The following is a 10205-nucleotide window of genomic DNA, read 5'->3' on the forward strand; positions in this document are numbered from 1 at the left end:
GTTTCATAACGGCAGTTATGACACGAAGATCGCGTAAGTTCTATTAAGGGTGCAACAAAAGGGGGATGTTTTCTCAACCGTAATTTACTGAAAACGGTGTGGCACGGACGTCGAGATTAATTCAGTTGAAGTCGGTCAATCTTAAGGCGACAGCTGCCGCTGAAGGAATCCATTAGTAGGCTTACGGTCACCGTCTTTCTCGGGGGTGACCAGCACCCACCCCCGACGAGGGGAAAGCATAACTCTGCTTTTGTTCGAGATAATAAGCCGCCATTGTTGAGATACGCGGATCCATCCAGCGGCCTTATTGTCCATCGACCCGCTTTGCCGAGAATACCCGCGATAAGAGTGAAATTCCCGAGATTCGTAGACAACCCGGTCGTAACAAGCGCGGATCATCACGTTAAGAACGCTTCACATCCAACCATCCGCCTACGCTTCGCATCTTCTAATGAAGATTTCATAGATATCATATTTTGAAAGTTTGCTGAGTTTAGAGACGTGATATTTGGATGTTTGTTGAATTAGTAATTCAGTTTATCCATAATTTTTTGTCCAATTCTAGATTCTTTAGTGTTATTTAAAAAGTTGATAGATTATTAAAAAATTTAATCAAATTTCTTATTAAACTTTATACATTAGTGAGTAAAAGTTATCAAATTTTTAATTTTAAACTTGAATAAAAGTATAATCAACGATTAAATATTGATTGCTTCGTCCGTTCGTAATTACTTCAGGCAATTTCAAATATGTCACATCTTATAGTTGTAGAATTTCATTAAAAATTGAATTAGAATAAGTCTATAGAGATACTAAAAGAAACAGTTGTTAAAAAATATTTATGCTTTTTAATGTGCTTTGTAAATAAAATTGAAAAAATTTTTAATTGATGTATGATGCGATTAATACAAGAAAATTAAATTTAATATTCTGCTGCTAAGAAACTTTGCGCTATAATTACGATTTGCATAATAGCAGAACTAGTAAATTTACTTTTATTTTAGTATTCTCCAATTCTAACACAATATGAATATTACCGATTTAATTGGAAACATTCTTTCAGAGAGGCAATAAACGCCACAAATAAATGTGATACGTTTCATTTTGAAATCGTATCGTGACGTACAATATCACTGAGAAACTCATCGTGCGGAAAATACGAGGTTCATAAAAGAAGAGGGGTTTGGTACTCGGTAATCGGAATACTTTCCAAGTAAAACGCCTTCGTCGGACCGCGGAATACGCGCGGCAACGATAATACGAGTCGTGTACAGCAATGGAAATCCACGGCATCGTGCCATGGCTATGGGGACGCCTTGGCTCGTGAAGCGGTACTGCACCCCCAGGAACAAAGTTATATCGGCTCCTGGTGCCGGGGACGTGGGTTGAGGCCCCGCTGCCCATTCCCGAGGGAGCAGCGAAGTTCGGTGATTACCTAGGACTCTCCTAGGAGCCGAGAGTTTCGTACTTCGGCAGCGCGCTGGCTTCGAGTACCTAACAGTCGAGCAAAGTAACTAAGGTTATTCGGGGATGCGTGGACGGCGAGAGAATGGGGAGGGGGTGGCAAGAAGCTCGCGAAATATCGAGACCGAGGAAGTGAGGAGGTAGCCGGATATGCATCGCACGATACGTCTGCATCGATGTACCCTTGATCAAGTAATCGCACCTCTGGGAATACCGGAAGATTGTGATTGAACGGAATCTCCCATGCGACGTGCGTCTCGAGTCAATAAGTTCTTACTTTGGTAAGTGCGTCGCGCGCCGAACGAGCGCCGAAGATGACGAGCTAACGTCGTGTGCGGATTATCTCGGTCTCGCGGGTATTCGCGTTTAGATCGAACAAAGCCCGCAGCTTCGGAAGAGATTAAAACTTTCGATGCAGAATAAATTGAATTTGACGTAAGAGAGATTCAATATGCTAAGGACCGCTTTTAACCATAATGAGTTTTGATTGAAGAGCGCAAAGCAAATTTTCAAGACAAGAAAAAAGAATTCTGTTATAATTCAAGTAATTAACTCGCAATAATTCGCTCAGTCTACGACTATGTTAAACAATCGCTATACTATTTAAACAATAACTATAAAAACATTTTTTGGTAAAGCTATCAGTATTATTGCGATTTTATTATATGCACGATTTTTAAATCAATATTATTCTTACGTGTTTCAATTACAATTTTAATTATATTTCTTATTTTTCTCGATAAAGTTAAATTAAACGAAACGTTATAAATGCAATTAGAAATATTTAAATACATCATCAACTAATCGTAGTTAAATTTTACTTTTCTCTTTTTTTTTTTATTAAATATGTAAAGACAAGAAGTATAACATCTATGCATTGCGTGATATTATAATCTGTCAAGCGAAAATCTAAGAAGACCTGCAAGACATGCAAGATCCTATACAAATTCTCGTCCATTGCTCATCAACCGGTTCCCTCGACCGCAAGCAAAAAAGCGATTTGACTTGCCGGAATTGAAACTCTCGTGACTTCAAAGGGCACAAAGTATCGTAAGGACGAGACCTCGTAATAACCATAATTCAATATAGCCGGTAAGATGGCATAGGCACCCCGAAACGATCCAGACGCGGACTTTCATGGAGGTCAGAAATGAGTTGGTAGTTACCCTTCCTCCATTGACCACCCCCGACGATGTAGATGCTATCTAAGAAGGGAATCCGGCGTCTACTATTGTTCTGCTACGAGAGATCTCGATGCTTCGGCACGACTGCACTCCGGTATCCCTTAAAGTTCCGCGGGAGAAACTTTATCTTGACGTGAACTTCTCGATACAAGTACAGGATGGCTTCGGGTTGGTACGCGTTAGAAATCCATGCATCTAAAATCGCTTCAATCAACTCTCTATCGAATAATATTCAAATAAAATGTTGAGAAAAAAAGTTTTTCCATATCAATATATCAGAAAATTTCATTTTAACATGAAGAATTATTCATTAAAATTGATTGTCACGTGTTTGTGTAAAATATATGTTTAATTGTGTAGAAAAAATGTTAAGAAATCTTATCTTTTACAAAAAAACAACTCTGTAAATAGCTTATCACTTTCGTCGATTTAGCAACTTTTTCTCTCTTTTCTTATGTGTTAAACTTGTAATATATTTTTTACTTTTTATTACTTGTTTCATTAAATTGACGAATTAATACAATTTTTTTATAATTTTATTATTTTGCAATCTTGCAATCTTGCAAACAAACAGAAATAATGAAGCAATCCAGTCGTGATTCTTAATCATGATACTTTTGCAGAAAATTTTGCCTAATTTCTGACTCGCATCAAAACCTTATTTTCCTTAAACGAGATGTTTGTTTGCGATATTCCTAAAGCTGATGAAATGGAAAATCAATCTTCTCTTAACGATAACTCTCTGACCTCCTTATCCTCTTTGTTCGAACCGCGACCACTGTTTGGTTTAATGCCACACTTTTTGTTCATTACCCATCCCTGTCAATAAGAAGATTGCTGGAATCATCAGTTCGACAAAAGCTTTTTTATGTCGCATAATTGGATGATGATCGAATCGTATAAAATTAGTGACGTCATTACAATCATTTATCTGTGTTTCACATATAGAATACAGATTCAATTCTACAGCTTTTTTTATATTCTGTGAGCCCAAGATGTTACAATATTAATACTATTAAATATTTTTTATCAAATATCACAAGATTATTGTAAGTTATTAAGATATTGTGTTACGTAACAAACATTCTGTACTACGAAATATTTGGAATCTTTCGTAAAGTTGCCCAAGATGGCCCTCTTTATTCGTCGTTCGACCGTTAGATCGAAGTGTTCGAACCCCTTCAAATTGTGTTTGGCCGGCCATATTTTTCTACAAAGCCTACGGAAGGGGTGAAATCGCTTTCATCATAGAGAAAGCGAGATGCTGGATGGAGGGCGAGCGATGCCTGGCCAGCAGGGGCGGTGAGGGGTCACCCAATCAACCCCCAGCAAAGCCACGTCTTACCCTCTCTACAAAGTTATCTTTCTTGCCCCTGCCCTGAACACAGTTAGGGTACCCTCGAAATTCCCAACTATTGACCGAACCACTCTCGACCATCGTAACGATCAATCGGTGCCTACGTTACTAAGACGCAAGTTTCTTTAATATCATTTGCCTGCGTACATTGCGGTGATTCTATAAGAGCCATGCGTTGCCCCATACGTGAAAATAAAACGCTATTTGAAACGAGATTGAAGTTACTAAACAATATATCGAGTAAGTAATTTTTTAATATATTGAATTGGTGGAAAAGTAATTTTAAAATTTTTCAAAATTAGAATTCAAAATGTAAACGCAACAACTTGTCCGAAAAATATTTGTCAAGTGTTTCAAAGTTTCACGGAAACAAAACGTGTCAATTTCAATTTAAGAAATTTTATTTTGGCAATTTTAAGTTAATAACACCCGTTCTGGCAGACTGTCAATGGCCTTAAAGTAACGAGAAAAAATTTATGGCTAATATTCCAAGAAATGGTAGAAAGAATAAATGTCGATTATTTAAAAATTTTAAATTACTTGCATAAGTTTAAAATATAAAAAACAAATTACTTTTCTATCAGTCCGATATATAATATAAGTAATCATAATTTTTATAATAAAAACACATGCGATATTAAACGATTTCTAATTGCTTTGCTATCAATCTCTACACATTACATTATCAAATATTATTACTATAAACTTAACTCCTATTTTTCTCGTTTAAATTGTATTTAAATCGAATAAAAATACTAAACGGTATTTGAGAATAAAATATCTATATCCTACAATACATTAAAATATTATAATGATTACTAAAACAAATAAAATCGAACTTTCGAATAAAATGTGCGTTATGCCTGTCGCTCGTTTGTGCAATTTATAAAATTATACTTTCAATTTAATGTCAAATCTATTACGCGGCTATCGATTTTCTGCACCCAATCAGCATGAGTAGTCAAACTCGGAACGATAATGTCAATCCCATTTCGTGAGTGTACCGCAAAGTTATCCCATATAAACTTCCGATAGCTCAGACTGCGTATGCCCGATGCGTTTTCAATCTCATAGAGAACCTTCGAACTTTCGCCATAGATTTTACTGCGTTCCGGGAAAAGTAAGGATTCGCGGTCGCATGCGAGTCGTGGCGCAGCACCGGATTACGAAACGACGAGCAATATTTCGCGACGTTTCAGTTAATTCGCTTTAGTGCAGTTTTCGCGAGTGAAATAATTCATTGTTCGCCGCGGCGAGTTCACGTCGTGATCCTACTTTTCCGTGATCGTCTTTGTCCGAACGTCGCAATCAGACAGAGCGTAAAGACCACATACGTTGCGGTATTTACGCCTTGCGAGAGCGTACAGGGATCGCGGATAGGTATAATGGTCGCCGGGACGAATCACGAAATGCCGATGACCGTGCCGTACGACTGTTCGGCGAAGCGTCGATAATTCGGGCCTGCCTACTAACGTCTCTAATTTCCTTGATATTCGCATCGAAGGGTCCTTCCGCTCGAGGAGCTTAAGGATGCCAGAAATACCTACGCGAAGATATAAACGCCTTGCAGGGTAGGCCTGCAGGACTTGTATTAATTTCATATCCCTTCCGCCGTCTGACGTCGGGACTGCGTTCAATCATCTATTTATTGCCGGTCGCGTCCAATCCGGTAACGCTCCGTCTCTCTCCCACTTTCTCTCCTCGTGATATCGCCTAGATGCGAGGGAGTGGCGACTGGTCATTAATTTCCACTAGCACCCCGCTAAGGATACCTGATGGAAAACACGTCACGAATCTCACCTGTAGAGCGACCAAATTACGCGATCGTATCAAAATTTGATAAGCGTATCGAATAAGCCTCTCGACATTTATTATCCCTTTGAGATATAATTACAGCGCATTCAATAACAATTTCGTTCACAAATATTAACTTTTTGATGTATATAAAAATTTATATAAGTCGATTAAAAAGTTATAGTTTGCAGATGCATTGATCTTCGCTATCTTTCAACCATTTTATATTTGTCTGACTAGATAATCGCGATGTAACCACATGAAAAAAATAAGTGAAAAGCAAAAAATACATGCAATGCAATTGATACATCCTAAAGATTATGCTTTTTTTGTTTAATATTAAAAATCGTATGTATCTTTTGTCTTTCACGCATTCTTTTTCATTCTGACACATAGTTACGCAAATATAAAGTCAGCAAGAGGTAAATAAGAAAAAAATAAAAAATTTGACTGCATTTGTATATTGCATATTAAGAATATTAATAGCGAAAGAGTTGACGGCTCGGAATGAAATTCAAAGACAAACGTTAACCTTGGAAAATAACAAATGCTTCGTAGCAATTCACTTAAAACCTAAAGCCAAGAAGAAACGATATAGCCGGCAATATAAACGCATTTGACGAGCGAAACTCGCGATCGAAGTGGACCAACAACGTGTAGCGCCCGCAAGCGATCCCTGCGAAGCTTTGCGTGTCCGACGGCGCGGTAAACGTAGAAATCCCGAAACGGAAATCTCGAAAGCGTAGCAGAGAATTGGGACAACACGCTCTTCGAAGTATCATCGGCGCGGGGTGCTTGGCGCGAAGTTGGACGCGCCCTATTAGCGAAAACGAGCCGGTTTCCTTGCTTCTAACTACGAATGCGCCGCACACTGAACACCGTAAAGGAATTTGCGGTCCGAGTTGTTACGCTCCCCGAGATCTGCAGCGACCTTCCACCCTACACCTTGGGCCTCTGCCGTTCCCCCTCGCCGCCCCATCCCGACGATTTGCTTCAGCCCCGATCATCCGTAGCCCCCAGTCACCCCAAGGCTAGTTTCTCCCTGGAACCCTTAAGCCCAACTATCCGCAGAAGTTGGAATCTGTACGTACCTATGCCGCGACGAAGCTACGAACTCGCCCCTTCACGTAGAAAACCCCAACGCTCGATATAGCCGCGCCGAAGATTTCGCGATGTATATATTATCGACGAAGAAGCTCAAACTAACATGACAGAAAACTGAAATTCTTCGATGCTATATTAGCCTTGTAAAATTTGCACACATAAATAATAAAAAGCAATGTGAATTCGTTGTATTCTAAAATATTTCTAAAATAAAAAACTATTTTTTTTTTATATATGCAATATACTATACTTTAATACTTTTAAAATTCTTATACTTATATATAATATTAGAACTTTTCAAAATGTAAAATATAATAATCCGTAAAATTTATGACAAGATTGCAAAAATCTTCCTGTATGTTCTAAGTTCACTAAACAATTTTCTTCATGTAAAAATATTATTTTAAAATATTCAAATAATTTATAACAATGCCAATAGAATCGGGAAGCACAATAGAAGAACCGTTTTATTATTATATGTGTTACGAAGATTTGCTAAGAGTCCGGTTTTAATTCTAGCTTTCTTTTCAAACCGGTCAGCTTACTAGCAGCTGGACCATCTGCATGAATGATTCTACTTTCAAATTCATCCGAAACCGTCATTTCATCATCAACGTTAACATAAAAAAATATTCGAAGGTCGCGTTTAGCCGGTGAAATATTTTAAAGTACAGAAAAAAATCAGCTAAATTTGAAAGGCATCTCTCGTGACATGCTATTGATTTCGCGCGAAATCGCCGCGGGCGAAATTCCTAAATCGAGACTGAGTCGACGAGAAGGGTTAGGAAGAACAAGGGTGTAGGCGAAAGGGTGACACGATAAGAGAAAAAGGGAGAGAAGGGGGAAGATCCCGCATCCAACCAGCAAAGACGACAAGCACCCATGGGATTTCCTCGAAGGCGGGGCTGCTAGATTATGAAGTTCTACGCCAAACTGGCGTCGGGCAATTATGGATGCCGATTGCTGGCATCGATCCGACAATTTCGCATAAACCGCCAATTTCCACGTGATCTAGCCGCTCGACTTAGAATTAATTAAGCTTAAGTTACGAACGGAAGGCCCCGCAAGGCGCAAAGCTACTAAAGGTCCTTCAGGAGATCATTCAGAACTTGGAGCAATTCCGATATGTTTCAAAGGAATATGAAATGTGCCGAGACACGCGTTTCGATAACTTGGATATATATATTTGTATTTTTAAATTTTATATCTTAGATATTAAAACAAATAAGATTGACTCACCAGCATGATCCTTTTCTCGCAGCAGCAGAGTTGTCCATAAATTAACCTGTAACATATAAAATACGAAATTAAAGTAGCGCAATATTAATATCGATCAATTTTTAGAATGATGAAAATAATAGTCTAATTTATGTCATGAAAAGAAAAAATTAGATGTGAGAGAAAAAACTTATATTTAAAAAAACAGGTAAATATGCATTTTAGATCACATCTTACCGTGGACATTTAATGTGTCCCTGAATAACTTTTCGATTAATAAAAAAATCTATTAACTTATTGCTGTCCTCAGCAAGACTTAGAAATTCGTGTAATCGCATGTTGAAAGCTGTTAACGAATCGCGAGAAATAGGTAAAGCGGACTGTTGACAAAATATCTATGACTATGTAGCTTCAACAGATTAGTACGACATACACAAATTTCACTGTTCGTAATATCAGTTTATAACACCTAAAGTGGAGTATTAAAATTGTGAAACTTTAATTTATTATATTTCCTAAACCGTTTCCCACTTATTTTTTGCAGGAAATTACTCAGAATAATCCCCCCTCCCCCCCTACAACATAAGGGCAACAAAATCGATGACCTAAAATGCATATTTACCAAAAAACAAAATTATTCCGCCATATTCAAAGAATGAGCTTATATTCAAACACACATTTGCCCAAGTATCACGAAATCCCTCCTCAAACGGTCTTTCAGCAACGAGACAATCTAAACGGAAGAGGGGAGATCTTAGTTAATCTTACTAATCTTCAGCGATTGTTCTGACCTCGAATAACGAGACTGCACAATGGCTGGTCGAAACCGCGACCTAACGATATTACAATTACAAATCGCCAATCACCAGTGCGAGCAGACGAAAACGATAATATCCGGACTCTGATTAACAGCTGATATACCGACTAAATTTTAACAAATTCTCTTTGCATTGTTATTAAACCGCGATTCAGAATTTATTTGACTAAATATAAATTTCATTTACCGTTCCTTAATTATATTACTTTTCCCGTAAAATGCTGCGATAAACAATCTTAATTAAATCCTCAATTTAAAAGAAAAATTATTTATTAATAATTTCTTATTTTTTATTTTCTGATGTTTAATTTTAATTTTTATATTTTTATGCTTGTTCTATTTATTTTAAAAAATTTGCAGTAGATTAATTACATTTGTTATTCCTATATTTTACTGATAATTTTTTGTGAGACTAAGAAGATAATATTGTTTAAGTTAATTAGAAATACATATAAGATAGATTGTAAGACGCGTCAAAGTTTATCGCACTAATTTTCGTCATTGCTGGCAAACATACTTGATATTTTGAAATATTATTCTTTGCACCCCAGCAAAGATGCATTTGTCGGCGAAAACTGTGCAAAACTGAGTTATCGTTATCGAGTTCTTACGTCAAATCGTTTCATGCTACGAATATCGAGCGCTCTCAAGTAAGATCAACATTAATTATTAAACTTGTATTATTTAATTCATCAAAAAATTAGTCGATATATCAAAAATTTTATATTAAGCTACGTTACTTTTTTCAAATTAAAACAATTTCAAAACAATTACTTTTTTCTAAATAAAACAATTACTTTTTTCTAATTAAAAACACAATAAAAATTTTGGTCACTTTTGTAATAGATACCCATACAGCACAAAATATCCTACATATCCTTGGGACATCTTGGGGAGATCTCGATGTCCTCAGAATCTTTGGGACACCGAAATATTCTCGATGTCCTGAGGATATCCTGAGGATGTTTTGTGCTGTATGAGTAAACATCTCGCAATACAAAATTACAAAGAAAAAGTTTTGTAGATAATTTAGAACATATAAATCTATCAAACCGATTTTAGAACATATTACGATAATATGAGAACCACTGAATCGATATAAAGCTCAGTGATACAGAATTAAAAACGGGAATATTTCGATTATATTGGTGACAGTAATTTTACTTCGTGCGTGTTCTCTATATTGTGTGTACATAAAGCGTCGTCGTTTGTATCACCAGTGTGCGTGACGTTATATAACCCGACTCTACGATAAATACGATAATAT

This window comes from Linepithema humile, chromosome 3, assembly GCF_040581485.1.
Source record: "Linepithema humile isolate Giens D197 chromosome 3, Lhum_UNIL_v1.0, whole genome shotgun sequence".
NCBI classification, from domain to species: Eukaryota; Metazoa; Arthropoda; class Insecta; order Hymenoptera; family Formicidae; genus Linepithema; species Linepithema humile.